This window comes from Stomoxys calcitrans, chromosome 2, assembly GCF_963082655.1.
Source record: "Stomoxys calcitrans chromosome 2, idStoCalc2.1, whole genome shotgun sequence".
Taxonomy (NCBI): Eukaryota; Metazoa; Arthropoda; class Insecta; order Diptera; family Muscidae; genus Stomoxys; species Stomoxys calcitrans.
In genome coordinates, this window is record NC_081553.1 from 234,042,392 (window position 1) to 234,060,775 (window position 18,384).

At 36.6% G+C, this 18,384-nt stretch overlaps 1 protein-coding gene across 6 annotated transcripts in view; it reads left to right on the forward strand.

The window, feature by feature from the left end:
* LOC106095625 (diacylglycerol kinase eta) overlaps positions 1 to 18,384 on the forward strand; it is a 174,202-nt gene that overhangs the window by 27,667 nt on the left and 128,151 nt on the right. Inside the window, exon 1 of one of the 6 annotated variants that reach the window (XM_013262895.2) lies at positions 13,437 to 13,553. The exons of the other annotated variants lie outside the window; for them this stretch is intronic. The gene's annotated coding sequence lies outside the window, so the exon portion shown is untranslated. Of the gene's footprint in view, positions 1 to 13,436; positions 13,554 to 18,384 lie in introns of those variants that run through there. 6 annotated transcript variants of the gene reach the window in all.

Below are 18,384 nucleotides of genomic sequence, written 5' to 3' on the forward strand. Positions count from 1 at the left end.
ACAATTCAATCAAGAAAACCAAGTTTGATTTGTTCGGGCATAGGAGGTAAGGTAGGATAGTAATAAAAAAAAATTATCAAACTATGCGAAAATAGATGGAAATAATTAAGGAGAAGAATAACAAATTGATAGGGGAGACAGAAAGAAAAATGGTTATTTACGATGGGTAAAAACATCCTCGATAATATTCATACATTCCAAATCGCAAATAGAGAAAACAAATAATAAAAGTTTCCAATCAGATATACGCTGAAGCCAGAATTAGAGCCTAGTCCAAAACCTGTATTCATTCAACCTGAACACCAACTGAAACTTTCACACGAGAGAAAAAAGGGCAGGACAACCTAACTCCTGGTTATATGCTTCAGCATCGCTGCATATCAAACATATAAATTCCAACGAAGTTTAGTTATCCCGACAAAAGAAAATAGATGGGGAAAAAAATAAAGGCAGTATAAAGAAAAGAGAGGAAAAATACTAGGAGCTGAGTGAAAAATCCTACGATATCTGAAATATCAAGCCGTTCAATATAAAAAAAATTTTTAATTCACTCGGGCCCCACGTTGGGCGCCAAAAACTGTAGTGTGCAAGGGTCTAGTCTGAGCAAAACTCCACATAAATGTCTATAGATGAAACAAAACGGCATGGCACGCATATTTCACCGGCCTTATTGCTCGTCGGATGGGGGGGATCTTGCCAATGTTCATCGTTTAATTTTACCAACTACCAGCTTTAATGTTAATGCGTGCACGAATGATAGCAAAACCAAAACAAAAGAAAGTCAGATAGAATAGACAAATACACAAAGTATAAGGGGGTCACAACACCAGAGGATCTATTTCCGACATCATTCGATCGGCTGTGCTAAGGTGTAAGCTGCACAGCATGCCCTCCCTTCCTGTTTACCAAAAGCATCCAAAGAAATCGCTTCTTGGTTGGTAAACCCATAATATTTACTCTACCTTCCTTTACCGACCCTACAAATCAAACTCAAAGGTTTGGGCTTACTCCATATTTAACAAATTCATTAAATTTATTAAGAAAAAGTTCATTATCAAATCCGGTCGCTCACTATAGAGATGAATCACATCATACTTTAAAAACAGACAAAAAAAAAAATATAATAAAAGAAATATTAAAGTCAAGGCTAACAACCAATTTTTTTGTATATCTAAATTGATCCTTTAATTTACTAAAATTATTTTCATAACTCTTAAAAAAAACTAATCATTTAAATTAAATCTCAAAACTTAACAAGAAGGGTTAAAAAAAACACGGCATGAAAAAAAAATATTTATATAATATATCAAATAAGAATCAATAGGCGAGTTTATTTGAATTCGTAGCACGGCAGAAAAAAAACTAAATCGGCTGTGAAACAAACTTCATTTAAAAGGCTCATTATGAAAAAAATGATATGTAGCTGTGTGAGTGTATTTCCATTTGTACTTCTGTTAAAGTAAAACAGCTGTGAGTGCATTGACCCCTTTTTTCCCTTACTTCATTTTTTTCCTCTAATCACGCATACATCAACACAACCCACTCGGTTGTATAAAACGAAAAACTAATTTTAAATCGCGAAGTTTTGACTAATATGCAGCCAAATTTCAATAAAAATGGTATCAAATGTAAAAACAATATTTTATAGGCATACTGGGCTAGATATGTCAATGATCAAAAGGCACAAAACGTACATTCATATAAAAATATTGCCAAAAAAATTGTATCAAAGCTATTTCAATCGAAGCAGTGCTTTTCAGACCCAAGAACATTTTCTGAGAGTCTTGTTAACAGCGAATCAACATAGTTAACAGAGGTTCCAATAGCATGTTAACACTTTAGCATTGACATATCCACCAGCACAGAATCAGATATATATGTATATGCAGGATATTTAACTGAGCAAACACAAACAGATCATCTGAAAGTTGCCAACTTGCAAAAATTCCAATTTAAAAATTATGGGGGAAGATTTAAAACATTTTTAAATTAATTTAAAAGAAAAAAATTATTTAATTTGACAAAAATTACCTGAGAGAGGTAACGGCATCTCTCTCACTCTCCGAAAAAAAATAAATCTGTTTGGCTTTGCTCAGTGGTAGTATAACAGTTTGCACTTACTTGGTTTTTGTTGGAGCTCCCACGTTGAAAGGCCTTTCGAGGGGTGAGGGGTTATTAAAACAAACCAGCAAACTCCAGCCAATTGCAAGTTTTTAACAAAATACGCGGCATACACAAAAAATCACTTTTTTCAATATAGTCTTTAACATTTGATACGATTCACTCTATCGGTCTTTTTTTATATTCGCCTTTTTCTAAAACATTGGATTGCCAAACTACTTTTACCAAAAAAAAACTCTCAATTAGGCATTAACTTTTTGTTTCACTTCCGATTCGGTTCTCCATCTCTGCCTTACAAATGAGCAAAAATTAAACTATATAACACTTGAGGCAAATTACGTGGGCAAAAATACGGAAAAATAATTATTTTTTTAAGGTCTTTTTTTTAGCAAGTTACAAAACCTAAGAATTAGCACGCAAGAGTTTTTTTTTCCTTTTCGAGAGTGATTTTTCAACCAAAACGCGTTTGTTTCGATTCCCGAAAAACAAAAACTAAATGAGTTGCACCAATCCCGACGGCTCTTTTTTTCTCTTGTACTTGAAACCAAGACAAACGATCCATTTAAAACACCAGAATCCACTGATCAAAAAAAAATGAAAAGACTTTTGTTAGACTCTCTCAGGCAGCCAAATCTGCACAGCAGAAACAGAGAAATCCATATGAGCACAGGGAAAGGGGGAATCCTAGAATCAGAGAAACAAGGCCCACAGAACAATGAGTTCTCCAAAGAAATTGAGAAATTGTTTAGAAAAAATGCCACCTTACCAAATGTATTAATCCAGGAGTTAAATGATCACAGGGGACCAACACTCCAGCTTTGGGGATAAAACCCTCAGCAAAAAGAAAATGCAGGAAACCAACACTTGCAACAATTATTTACCCGCGATTTTATAAATAAACATCGATTCTGCAGGACAATAAAAAAATAAAAATTGAGGAGAACTGCCACCAACAAAAAAAAATTTTAATCCCTTTTTTACTAAAGCAAGGATAACGCTTTTACACTTTTAAAGAATCTCAAGTCCTTTACGACACAAAAACTTAAACTTTTGGGTGCACACGGTTGCAAGGTTGGAGCAAAATGGATCTCAAATCAGTCTGCTACCACCTTTTGTAGCCTCGACCTAAACAATGGGGCAAATTGCTGAATTACTACCACAAATTAAAATTCTCAAAACCAAAAATGTCTTCTTTTACATACATGCCACAAATACAATAATAATCCATTTGTGAGTGTATGGGAACTCCAATGCGAAAGAAAAGCTACAAAGAACATAGAAAAGAAGTTAACATTCACCACTATGGCTAAGGGGAAATTATAGCAACTTTTCAATATGGAGACAAAGTGCTCTAAACCTATGATTTGGTCGGACTTATATGTGTGGATGTTAACAACCAAAACCATTTTCCACCTTATCCAATAGTTGTCAAAAAAAAGAAAACCAAAAGGAAAAAAAATTAAACAACTCATTTGAACTTTGATGTGATCAAATGATCAAAAAAAAGAAAACAAATGAAATGAAACAAACAAAAAAAAAAAAATAAATAAATAAAAAATATAAATGTATAAAGAAACACTGCTGCCGGTATTCGAACTCACGCTCACCGGTTCGTAGGCTGTAACGCTTCCCCTAGGCTACCGCCTATGATGCGTCTCTGTTAGCTAAGTGATTATAACACATGATCACACTAAGCTTTGAATCATCAACAGCGGTCAATGTAAGTGAATCCAACTGTAACAGTGCTACAAGGAAGAAGAAGAAGAAAAACAGCATAGGCAAAGCTCCAAATATGTTCCAATAAGGGAACAACATGAGACAAGCAATCACAACAACAAAAATACTCTAGCATCCACATTGTATGTTAACTCGCGTTGGGGTTGGAAAAAAAACAGGAATGTCCATATCTATTATCAGGCGGGCCAATTCCAAGAAATATATTCATATTGGGTACATCGACATGCGCCACTACAATCATTACAGGGATTTGCAGCTAGTCCCTTGCTTGCTCTAAAATGAATGAATGACAAAAATAGTTGCCATCCATTAATTGTTTTATACATATGTGTGTGTGTGTGTGTTAATTCAACGGAAGTTAAGTTAAACTTAAATTGAATAAAGCCAGGAAATTGTATTAAATTGGCTACAAGGGTAATTTAACATACTGAGGTCTTTTTAAGGGAAATCATAGTATTTATACATACTAGGACGAGTTGATTTACATGGATGAAAAAAAAAAATTAAAAATCGTATAGGAAAAACTGCATCTACATAAAATTCTCCGAAGAAACCTTGGATCTAAAATCAAACCCTAATCCGCTCCTCTCGACTTGGAAAAAAACTTGAAACTTGAAACAAAAATTTTAAAATTTAAGATCTTCTCTCTTGGACCTAAATTAGGTCCAAGTGAGGGGAGGACGTCCACCTCCAAATACCCCCAAATAGACATTTTAGCCAACCATGGCTATATGGGACTCAACTGAAAGATATTAGAGAGTAGATTCGAATAGGACATTAAAATTTGCGTTCAAGTCTAGGTGTCGCTTTTCCTCCTAAAGATACGTCAAATGGGTTATTTGACCCATTATGACAATATGGGACTCAAATGAAAGGTATTTGAGAGTAGAAAACGAATTTGATATCCAATTTCGGAGTCAAGTGTTTTGGGGTACGCCCTTATGTACCCCCTAAACTGAACTTCATTTCCGTTGGTTATAGATAACGAATTTGATATCCATATTTGAGTCGCAATGTCTGAGGTACCTTTCCTCCCCTAATGAGAACATTACCCTTAGGAAGAACATTACCACCAGGAACCGAGAAGGGGCAAATTCTTACACATCTATGAGTGCTTTTCGATTCAAGTTTTAACTCAATGATATGAGACTTTTTTTATAGCCGAGTCCGAACGGCGTCCCGCAGTGCGACACCTCTTTGGAGAAAATTTTTTAAATGACCATGCATGGCATTGTACCTCGCAAATGTCGCCAACATTAAGAATTTTGTATGTTTTAGGTTACTATAAGGGTCCATACACAATTTTACTTACATCGATACACACATCTCCGAGATATGACGCCTTTGAAAATTGGGGTTAGGGGGAGGGTGCGCTCCCCTCGCGTATATTACGAAATGAAGAACCCTATTTTCACCGGAGGGCCAAACTCTGCCGTCTGTGAAAATTTCATGAAAATCAGTTCAGCCGTTTTTAGGGCTACTCAAAACACACAAAGCGCTACACTTTCATTTATACCACCACTGTGGTATAGGGTGTTATAACTTTGTGCATTTGTTTGCAACGCTTAGAAGAAAAAGAGCTAGACCCATTCCCATACCGATCGACTTAGAATCACTTCCTGACTCGATTTAGCTATGTTCGCATGTCTGTCTGGTAGGTCTTGAAGGGTTTGTTGTCCCAATGACGAACAGTATGGATTTTGAACAGAAACGGATCAGATCTTACTACATACTCCCATATATAGGTAAGGTTTAAGTGGCAGTCTGCCATCAGACTCACTTAGAAGTTTTCGTTCATTGTGTCACCACAGAAACAGAAGAAGGAAAATGCCTTCTAGTTCCTACCGTTGATCCATCCAGATCGCTTTAAAAAGCCTAATAATTTGCGAATGTTCACATACGCTAAATCAGACTGGTTCTCAAAGGAATGAGAACCTAAAGTGGAACTCATTCTGACTGCTAGTGGGAAACACACACACACAGAAGGTGTTCTATAGGCTGTTCTTCATCGATGTCCCCATGTCTCTATATAACTTTCATCCGATATGGCCTTTTAAGGCTATGGGAGGCACAATTTTCGACCTGTTTCCTCTGTTCCTTAATGGAATGTTCATTTGCAAATTTGTATTATTTTTCAATGTGTTTTCAATAAATCGAATGTCATGTAGCTTGAAAGATATGCCAGTGTGAACTTGGTGACACTTCGTATCAGCTACTCCCAAATAACTTTTTTATTTAAATCCCATATTGTCCCGATGAATCTCCGTTGGGAGAGGTTTTGAGGTAGAGCTTCCCGCCACATTTTGATATCGGTATTGTGTTTTTAGTAGGGTACATTCAAAATTTAGAACGGTCCACTTTTCTTTGATATATCGCTTTTTTGAAAATTGCCTTAAGTGCGAGGGTTCACCCCCTACTCACTTTGATGTCAGAGACTTTTTGTGTACATGTGTATGTTTTTCCAAATAGATTTCATACACATGTTCACATGGTAGACGTAGATTAACTATTTTTCAAAGTAAACCAAGTTATTATTTGGGTTTATGTGTTGAAAAATGTTTCCCGGAAATGTGCTCTTGGCATTATAGGTTGTTGCTTCCGTTTCTTTTATTATCTACTTCTTTATAAAGATACTTTTTGCCATCCACAGGAGCGTGTGTTTATCATGGAGTTATCATAAGTGTCACTCTCGCTGATGATTAACGTCGCGTATAGGCAGCAAAGCCAATGCCATTCATATTCACATTCTCAATTGTCTGGCAATGGCAAGATAAGCAAAAAATATGTGAGCAGTGTTTGAGGGAATTTGTGAAAATTTTGTTGCAGACTGAATTTTATGTTTGTACCTACCGGAAGGAAACATAAAACATTTCCACGCATAAACATACATACACATGTATGTATGTATGAGTGTTGAACATTATAGGAGATATAAAATTTCAAGTTAATTGTTTATTTACCTTTTGCCTTTGTTTTGGGTTTTCGTTTCAATCCATGCCGAAGGAACTGTTAGCCAGGCCTGTCAAGCAAAGGAATAACAACAGAACATTCCCTTTTTATAGCCATCACCAAAGGATGGAGGCATATTCATCTTTTCATTACGTTTGCAACACACCGACCCCATATAGTATATATATTCTTGATCGCCGTAAAAATCTAAGACGATCTAGCCCTGTTTGCCTGTTGAAATTACGCTACAGTCTTCAAAAACAGAGATATTGAGCTGAAACATTGCAAAGATTCTCTTTTTGTCCAGAGGCAGGTTTAATTCGAATATGGGCTATATTGGACTATATCTTGATATAGCCCCCATATAGACCGATCTGCCGATTTAAGGTCTTAGGCCCATTAAACCATATTTATTATCCGACTTCGCTGAAATTTGGGAACGTGAGTTGTGTGAGACCTCTTGAAGTCCTTGTTTAATATGGACCAGATCGGTTTAGATTAAAATATAGCTACCATATAGACCGTACTCTCGATTTAAGGTTTTGGCCCCTAAAAGACACATTTATTGTTCGATTTCGGGGACAGTAAGTTATGTTGAGCCCCTCGACATCCTTGTTTAATTTAGCCCAGATTGGCCCAGATTTGGATATAGCTGCCATATAGTCCGATCTCTCGATTTAAGGTCTTGAACCCATAATATGTGCATTTATTGTCCGATATCGCTGAAATTTGGTATAGTGAGTTGTATTAGGCTCCTCGATAGCCCTGTTCAATATGGCCCAGATCGGTCCAGATTTAAATATAGATGCCATATAGACAAATCTCTCGATTTAAGGTTTTGGACCCATAAAAGGCGCATTTATTGTCCGATGTCGCCGAAATTTGGGACAGTGAATTGTGTTGGGCCCTTCGACATTTTTCTTCAATATGGCCCAAATCGGTCCAGATTTGGATATAGCTGCCATATATACCGATCTCTTGATTTAAGGTCTAGGACCTCTTATGAGCTCATTTATTGCCTGATTTCGATGAAATTTAGGACAGTGAGTTGTCTTAGGCCCCTCGACATTCAATACGGCTCAGATACGTTAAGATTTGGATATAGCTGCCATATATACCGATCTCCCGATTTAAGGTCCAGGGCTCCTAATAGGCACATTTAGTGTCTGATTTCGCTGAAATTTGGGAGAATGGATTGCGCTCCTCGACATTTACTTTGAGTATGTTTAAGAACGCGCTCTATTTGCATATAGCTGCCTATCTCCCGATTTAAGTTCTTCAGAAAATAAAAGCACATTTGTTACTCGATTTCGATGAAATTTTGCACAATGGGCTCAACATTCGCGTTCAGTATGGTTAAGATCGGTTTATATTTGGATATAGCTTTCATAAACATATACCGATCTCCCGATTTGAGTTTTTAGGCCCATAAAAGGTGCATCTTTTAACCGAAGAATGTAGTACAACGAATTGTTTTAGATCTTTGTTGAATATGGTGGAGATCACTTTAGCTGCTATGGGTTCTTAATTCATGCATTTTTCACCGTATTATGACGAAAGGTGCTTATATCATATATATCCGAGGTGGTGGGTATCTATAGTTCGACCCGGCCGAACTTAATGCCTTTTACTTGTTTTTTTCTTTTTTTTTTTGTTATGAATAGCATGTCATGCGCTCTCTTGAGTGGATATTAAAATTACAATATAATAAGCTTGAAATAAGCTGTTATTATATCCAAAAAACGTCTGATATTCTTTCAAAGTCCCTTTTCGTCACCTGAATAAATGTCTGGCTGCTATACATATTTCCCAAATCCTAAGCGGGAAGTCCCAATATGCCCATATGAGCATTAAACAAGTATGTATGTGTGTGAACGAGTGTGCAGAGTATTCTGTGTGTGTGTGTGTGTTTATATGAATTTATATGGCTGTATGAACTTTATAAGAAACCAATTTAAATTTGTAACACACCTGAGCCTTACCATCTCCAGTAACCTCTTCTTACATTTGAAGTTATAATCCTCCACACAATCAGGCACATGCACATATACTCACATATAATGCTTAAAACCATAACTATAAGCAATAAAGAAAAACTTTTGACAAGGCGATTCGATGGATGTCTGCTTAAATGATGGTTTGTCTTAGCCAATCATCATGCAACAAGGGAAATCTTAATAAATGTAGTGGATGTATATGTGAGTGTATGCGATGGGTTAATGTCTTAAATTCCAATGCGAAGAAATACACATCGTTAAGTATATGTATATAGCCATATACTTAAATGTGTATGTGTATGCATGTCTTTCCTTATGACAACTGACAACTGATCCTTTTTATTATTTTCTTGAGTGTTGTCCTCGGACCATGTGATAGCTTGCCGTAGTATTTTAGCGCGTGCTTGTGTTTACTACGTTTTCACCACTATTTACCATTGCCGCCATTCTAACACACTGACACACACTCCATGCCTTACGCATTACCTTTTGCCCCACATTATAAAGAAAATGGTGGGATACAGAAAATAAGCACGTGAGTTAATGTTTTGGCTGAAAAGAGAATGTGGTGAACTTTTTTTTGGCTGCTCAGAGTTTTTTTTTTTCTTTTTTGCTTAATAAGCAGAGAGCCTTGCAGAGTTGCCATTCAATAAAAAATTTTCCTAGGCACATTCCATCACATATCAATTAGTGCTGCCCGATTGAAGTGCGTCCGAACGTCGTGCAGCAGTGCGAAACAGCTTTGTAGAGAATCATTTGGTCGAATTATATAAATGGGAGCTACATCTGAGCTAATCTGAGCCGATTTTTACCAAAATTCGAAGGCTTCGTCTATGGGCTAAAAAAGTGATGTGTAGAAAATTTCGTTATGATTGGTTTAAAAAAATACGGACTTGCAAACAGCACAGAAAAGATATGCAGACAGACGGACATGGTTAAGCTGAATCTGGAGGAATTTCTGTGTAGAACCATACATATTGGCACAGCAACACTAATGTTGTAGTTCTTGTTTTTACAATATAATCATTGCCAAATAAATGTGTAGTTTGTTTTGCAGAGAACCCAGCGACTCAAATGTCTGATGTCAGATACATCTGAACCAATTTTGAAGTCTTCCAACAAGATCTTACCGACTTCGTTTTAAATTCTATTCGACATTCTGAAGGAATTTTTGTTCCAACAGTTTTGAAATAATGCTGAACGAAGTCTGACCGTTTTTATACCCTCCACCATAGGATGGGGGTATACTCATTTCGTCATTCTGTTTGTAACTACTCGAAATATTCGTCTGAGATCCCATAAAGTATATACATTCTTGATCGTCGCGACATTTTATGTCGATCTAGCCATGTCCGTCCGTCCTTCCGTCCGTCCGTCTGTCTGTCGAAAGCATGCTAATTTCCGAAGGAGTAAAGCTAGCCGCTTAAAATTTTGCACAAATACTTCTTATTAGTGTAGGTCGGTTGGTATTGTAAATGGGCCATATCGGTCCATGTTTTGATATAGCTGCCATTTAAACCGATCTTGGGTCTTGACTTCTTGAGCCTCTAGAGGGCGCAATTATTATCCGATTGGAATGAAATTTTACACGACGTGTTTTGTTATGATATCCAACAAATGTGCCAAGTACGGTTAAAATCGGTCCATAACTCGATACAGCTGCCATATAAACCGATCTTGGGTCTCGACTTCTTGAGCCTTTAGGGTGCGCAATTCTTATCCGATTGGAATGAAATTTTGCACGACGTGTTCTGTTATGATATGCAAAAAGTGTGCCAAGTATGGTTCAAATCGGTCCATAACCCGATATAGCTGTCAAATAAACCGATCTTGGGTCTTGACTTCTTGAGCCTCTATAGTGCGCAATTCTTATCCGATTTGAATGAAATTTTGCGTGACGTATTTTATTCTTACTCTCAACAACTGTGTCAAATGAGGTTAAAATCGGTTCATAACCTGATATAGCTGCCATATAAACCGATCTGGGATATTGACTTCTTGAGCCTCTAGAGGTCGCAATTATTATCCCATTTGCCTGAAATTTTGTACGACAGATCCTCTCATGACCATCAACATACGTGTTTATTATGGTCTGAATCTGTCTATAGCCCGATACAGCTCCCATATAAATCGATCTCTCTATTTTATTTCTTGAGCCCCCAAAGAGCGCAATTCTTATTCGAATTGGCTGACATTTTACACAGGTCTCCAACATATAATATAATTGTGGTCCAAACCGGACTATATCTTGTTATCGTCCTAATAGCAAAGCAAATATTTTTTTATATACTTTTTTGCCTAAAAAGAGATGCCGAGAAAAGAACTCGACAAATGCGATCCATGGTGGAGGGTATAAAAGATTCGGCCCGGCCGAACTTAGCACGCTTTTACTTGTTTCGAATATTTTTTTTTAATTTTTCTTTTAACAGTTCGGAAGGAGTTCTGAACTATATCTGCACTGTTTGTGTGTTCCAAAAGTTCTGAAAGAATTCTAAATGATGTCTGAAGGTTCTGTCGTATGTTTTTATTCTTTAATTTTTCTTCCAATAGTTCGGACGGAATCTTTTACGATGTCTGAACTCCTTGTCGGATGTTTATACCCCACACCACCACTATGGTACAGGGTATAATAGATTTGTGCATTTGTTTGCAACGCTAAGAAGGAGAAGAGCTAGGCCCATCTGTAAGTATACGGATCGGCTTAGAATCACTTCCTGATTCGATTTAGCTATGTCCGTCTGTCTGTCTGTCCATTTATTCTTGTAATCAAATACAAATTTGTTGTCCGATTTTCACAAAATTTAGCTTAAGTGTCTTTTTTGACCCAAGCACGAACGCTATCGATTTAAAAAAAAAAAAAATCGGTCCAGATTTAGATATAGCTCCCATATATATCTTTCATCCGATGTGCCCTTTTAAATCTGTAGAAGTATATATATGGCCGTAGTAACTACAATTTTCAATCGATCAGCACAAAATTTGGCACGGACTGTGTCATTACTGATCTTAATATATCTCAAAATTTTCATCAAAATCGGTTCAGATTTAGATATAGCTCCCATATATATCTTTCATCCGATTTCAACTTTTAAGGCTGTAGAAGCCATAATTTTGGTCGGATCTTCACCACATTTGGCGTGGAGTCGTTTTTGTAAAGTCTCAATGTATGTGCAAAATTTCATAAAAATCGGTTTAGATTTAGTTATAGCTCCCATACATATCCGATTTGGCCTTTTAAGGCTGTAGAAGTCTCAATTATGGTCCGATCTTTACAAAATTTTGCATGAGGTGCTTTATTTGACGTCTTCATTAGTGTGCAAAATTTCATAAAAATCGGTTTAGATTTTGATATAGCTCCCATATATATCGCTCATCCGATATGGCCTTTTAAGACTGTAGAATCCACAATTTTCGCCCGATTTTGCATGAGGCGTTTAAATGGACGTTCCAATACGTGCGCAAAATTTCATTAAAATCAGTCCTAATTTAGATATAGCTCCAATGTGTATATTTCATCCGATATGGACTTTTAAGGCAGTAAAATCCACAATTTTGGTCACATCTCTACAATATAGGGCGTGAGATGTTCTATTCCATGTCCCAGTATGTGTCATTTAAATTGGCACAGGTTTCGATACAACTCCCATATAATCTTTTATCCGATATGGCCGATATTAAAGATGTGGAAAATCCAAAACTTTGTCCTATGGTAGGAAAATCTTACAAGATTCTAAATCGCTATTTCAATAGGTATCCAAATTAAAGTCTGACTAGATTTCCAGATAAGTTATACATATAACAAGTACTACATGCACGAGGTGGTGTAGGGTATTATAAAGTCGGAACCGCCCGATTTTTGCCTTTCCTTACTGGTTTTGATATGTCATAGTACCTCACAAATATCGCCAGCATAAAGAGGATATAAATACCGCTGAAATTTTTTTTGATGCTCTCTTCAGGATTCAGGATTAGCACCAGGTATTAAATAACCGGCTTTTGCCTTGCCTTTTTTGTTACGACTGCAATTAATTTTTGCATTTTTTCGTATTCCTTTTGAACTTGTCGATTATGGCCATTGCTAACGTAAAACACTGTTTCCCTGTCGAGTTTCCTTTCTCTTGAAAGCTCAAAGCTTTTGAGCTTTATGTCCTCATTTTCCTGAATCCTTAGACGAGACATGCCGTCTGTGGTGGAATTTTCACCAGCCAACCAGTCACACGGGTAGGTTTATAAGCATAGATGCTGAACGAAAATCGCTCAGTAGTTACCCAGTTGAGCATCGGTTAACACAGAACCAAAAAAACAAGGATATTGGAAATCAAATCAGACCAAAAGACAACATTGCCAATAAAAAAAAGAACAAAAAAGAGACCACAAACAAAAAGTAAAAAAAAAACCATTGGACCAAAAAAGGAACAAAAGCGCTTTTCAAATATACAAATTACAAAAAGTACCTTATCAAGCCTCCCAGTCCCCAAATCCCCCAACCACCCACAACGTTACAAAAAAACAAGCATACAACAAAATAAAAAAGAAACGAAGCGAAAAAATTGAAATCACCTCAAATTAAGTGTTACTTGGTAGTGTACAACAACAACAACCAAAAAAATAAATAAATAAAAGGAAGAAAATAAAACATTTGAATTAAGTGTTAATTGTAGTGAGCTTGGCTTAATAACTTGTAGACCGACGTACCTCCTCCACAACAGACAGCAACACGGACCTCCAGCTACATCCTCAGGCAAACAGGTAAGACCAGGTGCATTTATATGCTGCTGTACTTAAATTACAACTAAATGATATTCTCTCACACAAATGCAAACACAAACACAAACACACAGGGAAGGATAATATCCATTGGCCAAATACAGCAAAGCCGGAAACAGACCGCATTTTTTTTTGAATGCGGGGATGTGCCAAGGCTTTGTTGTTGGCAAACAACTTCGTTGTTTTGAGAGGTTTCAGTCGCCACTTTCGCATGAAATTCATTTTAATTCATGGCCGTAAAATGTTTACTAAGTAAAAGTTTTCCCAACTTTGGCCGAATGTTTTCGCCCCAACATGCTCAGCATCCCCTACTGTCTTAGTTATCCTTATATGCTGCGATGGCAAAAGGTCAAAGTGTCTTTCTACTCTGGCAAATGCACATTTTCCTTTTGGGACGTTGAAAATTTTGTGAAATTGTCTGTGTTGTGTTTGTGTGTCTTTTTTCTCTTTGAGCTTTTTGGCTGTTTTGTATGCCATCCTCTTAGCTTTGTAAAGTAAATATTTTAACTGCCGCAAAAGAAAAGTCTTATACCCGCATAAAGTCAGAAAAACTAACCCACAACTAGTCTATGTCACCGCAGGAATATGTGAATAATTTTGGTATTTTCCTTGCAAAAGCTGGCCAAAACACAGCTCAAACAGAAAGGACACCGCCACAAATCCTTGAGATTCGACTTAGTCCATATGATATGAGGGCAAGGCAGGGGTTTTCTTGAAGTTAAAAGTTCGCCTTGGCATTTTCAACAAAATTAGCAACGAAACTTTTTCATTTTGTCTGCATATTATCATCTTTATATTATGTTTTTATGGGGGCCTTACTGTGGATCATTTGTTTAGGATTAGATGCGAAATGGCTAATGAGAAATTAAATTAAAAGGGATTTTAGTTGATTTAGTTGGTTAAAAGGAAACATATTTTTTTTTATATATTTAAAAAATATATTTATACAAAAAACACAAAAAGAGGGATACGAATAGGTTTCCTTGCTAAATATATTAAATAGCCCAACATTTTTAATTTTGCCAGCATTTAACCCAGAGATTTATTGTTTTTTTAGATTTTATATATAGCGGTACATGTTTTAATTCAGCAACTTCGCCATTGGATGGGGAATATACCTCGCCGACATTCCTTTTGTTTTTATATCCTCCACCATAGGATGGGGGGTATATTAATTTCGTCATTCTGTTTGTAACTACTCGAAATATTCATCTGAGACCCCATAAAGTATATATATTCTTGATCGTCGCGACATTTTATGTCGATCTAGCCATGTCCGTTCGTCTGTCCGTCCGTCCGTCTGTCCGTCTGTCTGTCGAAAGCACGCCAACTTCCGAAGGAGTAAAGCTAGCCGCTTGAAATTTTGCACAATAACTTCTTATTAGTGTAGGTCGGTTGGTATTGTAAATGGGCCATATCGATCAATGTTTTGATATAGCTGCCATATAAACCGATCTTGGGTCTTGACTTCTTGAGCCTCTAGAGGGCGCAATTCTTTTCCGATTGGGATGAAATTTTGCACGACGTGTTTTGTTATGATATCCAACAACTGTGTCAAGTATTGTTCACATCGGTCCATAACCTGATATAGCTGCCATATAAACAGATCTTGGGTTTTGACTTCTTGAGCCTCTAGAGGGCGCAATTCTTATCCGATTTGAATGAATTTTGGCACGTGATATTTTGTTATGATATCCAACAACTGTGCCAAGTATGGTTCAAATCAGTTCATAACCTGATATAGCTGTCATATAAACAGATATGGGAACTTGACTTCTTGGGCTTCAAGAGGGTGCCATTTCTTTCCCATTTGGCTGAAATTTTGCATGACGTATTTTATTCTTACTTTCAACTACTGTGTCAAATAAGGCTCACATCGGTTCATAACCTGATATAGCTGTCATATAAACCGATCTGGGATATTGACTTCTTGAGCCTCTAGAGGTCGCAATTATTATCCGATTTGCCTGAAATTTTGTACGACGGATTCTCTCATGACCATCAACATACGTGTTTATTATGGTCTGAATCGGTCTATAGCCTGATACAGCTCCCATATAAATCGATCTCTCTATTTTACTTCTTGAGCCACCAATGGGCGCAATTCTAATTCGAATTGGCTGACATTTTACACAGGTCTCCAACATATAATTTAATTGTGGTCCAAACCGGACCATATCTTGATATCGCTCTAATAGCAGAGCAAATCTTTTCTTATATCCTGTTTTGCCTAAGAAGAGATGCCGGGAAAAGAACTCGACAAATGCGATCCATGGTGGAGGGTATATAAAATTCGGCCCGGCCGAACTTAGCACGCTTTTACTTGTTATACCCTACACCACTACTGTGGTACAGGGTAGTATAACTTAGTGAATTTGTTTGTAACACCCAAAAAGAAGAGAGATATACCCATTGATAAGTAGACCGATCAACTCAGAATCACTTTCTGATTCGATTTAGCTATGTCCGCCTGTCTGTCTGTCCATGTTATTTTGTTTACAAATCACAGGTCGCAATTTTCATCCGATAGTCTTCAAATTTGGTATGGGTATGTTTTTCGGCCTAGAAACGATGCCTATTGAAATTGGAAAAAATCGGTTCAGATTTGGATATAGCTTCCATATATATGTTCGTCCGATTTGCAGTAATAATGCAATAAATTAGTCATTTGTTAACCGATTCTGTCGAAATTTGGCAAGAAGGATTTCCTTTTGACTCTCAATATTACTGGTGAATTTTATAGAAATCTGTTCAGATTTAGGTATAGCTCACATAAATATATATCGCCCGATTTTCACTTCTAGACCCACTGCAAGCGTATTTATTGACCAATCTTCCCAACATTTTGTACAACGCTTTCCTCGACTAATTCCACAATATCCATAAAGTTTGATCGAAATCGGTTCAGATTTAGACGTAGTTCCCATCTCCCGTCATTTGTAAACCGTATTTATTACATTTTGCACATATTTGCTTTGCTCGAAAATTAATGCAGTAATTTTAATAACCTATCTGAATACATCCGCCGAAGTCTATCAAAATTTGTACAGAATTAGATATAGTCCCACTTTTGTATTTAAAGGGTAGGTGTAGAGTATTATAAAGTCGGCACCGCCCAACTTTTGCCTTTCCTTACTGGTTTCCAAATCGGTCTGCCTTAGACCGCACCATGCTATCGATAACTATATGAGTGTATAACCCTTTATTTATGATAATTTTGTTAAAATCTCCAATTCAACGTTGAAATTTAAAATAAAATTTCACATCTGCTTCATTGTTAATCGGGCACAATTGGGAAAACGAGCATTGATTTAAAATCCCCATGAATTAAATTTTCGATAAATATAAGATTTTATCCCAATGGCAATTTGTGTGCCCTTATATGAAACGACCATACCCTAGGGACTTGTATGTTTGAAATTCGTAAAAAATCTCAAATGTTGTTAGCCCAGCCAAGGGCAAAAGCACAAGTCGTCATTGTACATTCCATGTTTGTGAACTTAATAATGAAAAAAAAAGCCATGTACGATTAAAAGACTAGAACGAGCATAGACGACCGTTTTAGACTCTACACAATAGCATAAACTTCCCGATTACGAAAGCCTTCCGACTATAAGTAGCCCTAAAAAACAAAAATCTGGTCTTAATGACTGTTTAATTTAAAATCGAGAAATAATAAGGGTGAAGGCTTTATTTGATACGATTGAAATAAAGAATTTGGCCAAGTAGTATGAACGTTTATGGCAGATAGACCTTGCGAAATAGATTCAAAGTGATGCCCTTAACCAAATGTTACCTATGGTCATGCCTCATCCATTCTATTTGGAGATGATTCAAATAAATGCACAAGGTTATGTTACCCATTGCCACAGTAGTGGTATAGTGATTAAGGTGTATGGGTTTACGGGTGAATATGAACTCGGTGTAATGATGTTTTTCATTGCCGAAAAAACGAAAAAAAAACAATGTACACTTCCTTTGCTTGTTAAAAACAACGACGGACAGGGTACAATACAATTTCGCCCTTATCCAAGCTTAACCTTTTTCACTTTGTTTAACGTTTTATTCTCATCTTCTAAGAATGGGCTATAATTTCGTACTTACTACACATACTGAGACAATAAGAGGGCCGCTTTGAGAGAGTGTGTGAGAGATAGGGACAGACAGACAGACATTTGTAACATTTTCAAAACTCATCTGAAAATTCCACTTAAACAATAATGTCCTTGCAAAGCAAACGTTTCACCAATGATGCTGTTGGTTGTTGGAATTGTGCATGTAATGGTAATAAGGACAAAAGTGCCGCAAGAAAATTTTCCAAAGCTAAAACGACAAAGTGAAGCAAAAACGTTTGATATGTTCAATAATGAACGGACAAACAAACACCCAAACATGCCTTCCAGTATGTGAACAACAAATATGAACATCCTCCTCCACACACATGCACACACACACCAATATACGTTTGCGACGAGTTTCCTTTAGCATTGTGAAATGTAATCAAGAAATATTTTTCATCAAATAGGCTATGGCATAAATACTTAGAGATCAAAGTGAATAAAAACGACTTTATTGAAAAGATAAATAGATGGCGGAAAAAGCAGAGCACACCCATGCTTGTATGTGCTAAAAGTGCACAGTAAAATTTTCTGGGCTTAATTTCTATAAGACATTCGTGGAAACATCTCTGATTGATAACTCAATAATTTAACTGTTGGCATAATTCGGAATGTTGACTACAATTTTATGCATACCACAAGGATTTTTTTTCATAAGAAGTTAACAGAAGGCTGCTTGGAAATTGTAATCGTAT